This window comes from Otolemur garnettii, unplaced genomic scaffold (genome assembly GCF_000181295.1).
Source record: "Otolemur garnettii isolate 467f Iridium unplaced genomic scaffold, OtoGar3 scaffold00205, whole genome shotgun sequence".
Classification (NCBI taxonomy): domain Eukaryota; kingdom Metazoa; phylum Chordata; class Mammalia; order Primates; family Galagidae; genus Otolemur; species Otolemur garnettii.
Genome location: NW_003852600.1, coordinates 25,721 through 29,189, shown reverse-complemented (window position 1 = coordinate 29,189; position 3,469 = coordinate 25,721). Strand labels below are relative to the sequence as shown.

General features: G+C 38.5%; 1 pseudogene; it reads left to right on the top strand.

Annotated features, from left to right (window-relative positions):
• The first annotated feature begins 1,698 nt into the window (after positions 1-1,698).
• On the top strand, positions 1,699-2,666 carry LOC100951314 (annotated as a pseudogene).
• Positions 2,667-3,469: the final 803 nt, after the last annotated feature.

The following is a 3,469-nucleotide window of genomic DNA, read 5'->3' as shown; positions in this document are numbered from 1 at the left end:
CTTTCTTTCTCATCCTCAGTAAACTGCATTTCACACTTGCATTACTTTGGGGTGTCTGGTAATTTTTCATCTTAGGGTACTCAAGAACTAAGGACCCAGGCAGCTGCTTGAAATCCTGACATTTTAGGATGTTGCCTTTAAACCCAATATTACCAGATACTGTATCTGCTAGAGACTTGCTCTTGAACTTCCCAACCTCCAGAACTTTGAAAAATAAGTGTTTATTATTTAAGCCACCCAGTCTCTGTTATTCTGTTACAGCAGCCCAAATTTACTAAGACAATGTATATTGTTTTGAATTTTGCTTTTTCCTGTTAATAGTGTATCTTAAGGGAACACTGATCCCATTTTTCTGTAGTGTAGGTGCCTGCATAAAAAAATGCCTATCTTGAGATCTTTCTGTAATGGTTGCAGAAAGTAGTATTCTTTTTTTATTCAATAGTTGCATAGAATTTGATCATATGGCTATTCTATAATTTATTGAATCTGTTTTCTATTGACATAATTTGTCATGAGAAGGAGGGTACCCTGTTCTAGATGTATTTCAATGATTCCAGGGCTTGAGTTATTGGAAAGCTCTTTGAGTATTCTATTTGCTTGGATCTGTTTTCTCTACCACAGTCTCACTGACCTGCTTTCTTCACCTAACCCTTTAGTCTCCCTGTGTAGATGCTTGGAAGGCAACTTCAGAGTTGGCTGGATGTTGTCATCCCTACCTTTGTTTTAACCTCCTTTTCTAGGCTATTTCATATCTACTATCCTCTGTTTGCCTGATTATGTGCCTCTGTCATCTCAATTCCTAATCACTGCTGCGCTGTGCCTTACCCCACCTCTATAGCAATTTTATCCTAGATTGAGCCCATTAGAAGCCTATTCAAAAAGAAGCAGAGCCTGGTAAATTCACCAAATTAATCCCTCTTTATTAAGTGGAAATAAAGCAACAGAGACATTTCAACTATAGAAATAAACAAAAAAAGAAGCAGGAAAATCAAAGCCAAAACCCAGGCCAATTACTGGTATTCAAAAATACCCTCAAGCTTCCAACTCCTCTACCAAGCCCTGCTCTGCTCCCAGGGTAAGGCCCCTTTAAATTCAACAAGGTGGCCCCAGGCCAAAGATATCCCGTTGATCTAATTAACTCAGCTTGTTCATCTCTAATCTTCTAGTCTCACTTTTGTGTAAGCCACTGTTTTCTCTGTTAAGGCTTTGCTCAGTTTCCTGGTATGGGTTTGAGATGACATTCTATCCTTTTAGACTAGAATATTTCTCCTCTCTCCCTGGCTTATTGGTTCCTAGTCTCTGGATTCCTGGAATTTTTATGACTATTGCTTTGCTTTAATGTCCCTGTAAACCATAGTCCCTAGGCTTGGGTTCTCACTCCTGAGAGGACAAAGCAGTACTACTTAAAGTCACTGCTGTCTTCTGATGACAGCCTGTGGATTCTGTTTTCCAGCTGCTGGGAGGCCAGTTTATGGCAGTATCAGAATATACAGAATGTGGCAAAGTAAAAACGAGTGCTAAGAGGTGAAAAAAGTCAAAGGCATGGAACAATTTAACAGACTGTAAGAGTTATGATAAAGAAATCTTTTAAAAAATTATGTTAGGGCAGCAGTGGTCAGTGTGCCAGAAACAGTGGCGGTGGCTGCTCCAGACACTGGTGGCGATGGTGATGGCAGCAACCCCGTGGCAGGCACAGAGATGTGGCCCCTGGTTGTGGTGCTTTTGCTGACTTCAGCATCCTGTGGAGCAGCTCAGCTACTAGTCAACAAAACAAAATCTGTAGAATATACCGTGTGCAATGAGACTGTTGCCATCCCATGCTTTGTTATTAATATGGAGGCACTAAACACAAATGAAGTGTACATGAAGTGGAAATTTAAAGGAAGAGACATTTTCACCTTTGATGGACCTGACAACCATTCCACTCATGACTCAACTTTTAAGACTTCAAGAATTGACGTCTCAGAGTTACTGAAAGGAGATGCCACCTTGATGATACATCGGAGTAACTCTGTGGCAGGAAGCGACACTTGTGAAGTAACGGTAATGAGCAGAGAAGGCGAAACAACCGTAGAAGTAAAATATTGTATTAGGTCATGGTTTTCTCCAAATGAAAGTATTCTCGTTATTTTCCCAGTTTTGCTCTACTTCTGTTCTGGGGACAGTTTGGTATTAAAACGCTTCAATATAGATCTGGTCTTATGGACAAGAAAACCATTGGTTTACTTGTTGCTGGACTATTGGTCACCATAATCATCATTGTTGGAGACATTCTTTTTATCCCAGGTGAATATTCAATAAAGAATGCTACTGGACTTGGTTTAATGGTAACTTCTACAGGATTATTAATAATACTTAACTACTATGTGTTTAAAACAGATTTTAGGATTACCTCCTTCTCAACGCCCTACTGATTATTCAAGTGCTGGTCTATGTACCTGCTGGGGTTGGACTGAGTCTATGTATTTCAGCATGTACACCAGGGTATGGCCATCTCCTGATTTTAGGTTTGGGTATCTTTGCTCTCGTACAATTACTTGGGTTAGTTTATATGAAATTTGTGGCTTCCAATCAGAAGACCATACAACCTCCTAGAAATAACTGATATGAAATGATGGACTGTGATTTAGAAAGCAGTAAGAAGTGAAAGGAATACACTTGTGTTTAAGTACCATGGCCTTGATTTATCCTTGGGGAGAAGTAACCAAGAGAAGGTTGTCATTATGGGAGAAAAAAGTCCTTGACCCTCAAGTGATTGTTACAGTTAACTTTTTATTCAAAGCATCTGTCATTTAGTTAATAAAAGAATTATAATGTGTTGTGTGCCCCCCCGAAAGAATTATGTTAGGAGCAACATCCAGGCTTTATGTCAATCTTGCTGCAAGGGCAAAGGCCCTCAGAGGCCCATTCAAAGACTCACCGCCATTGAGACCATTTGCTAGGAAAAGAAAATGGTTATATAATCCTTGCTATTTATATTTTAAAAAATCTGATTCAGAGTTACTACACTTTTCACTGGGAATCGACTGGGTGTGGGAAGTGGAATTTCCTAGGACAAGTTTTTTTTTTTTTAAATAAACACTTTAAATATAAATTAATCATTTATATGTACTAGACATTGCCAAAAGACAAAATTATAATAAACATAGTTTAAAGACCTTAATTCACTTCTATTTGTGATTTTGGAATTCAATAAACACCTCATTCTATAAAATAGAATAGAATTTTCTAATGAGCTGAGTAGGAGAGGTTGGTTTTATAGACAGAAAAGAGTCAAGGAAAGCAGAAATGAAAACAAAAAGTGATCATTTCAAAGTTACTTTTCTTGTAAAGGTTGAAGCAAAGGGACTTCTTTATCATGCCAGCTAAAATTGGCCTTTTTGGGGATTTCGTTATTATCTCTTTCTTTGAATTTCTTGGAGGATGAGATAAAGACTATGGTGGCTTAGTGGCGTGGAACTTGGGCATA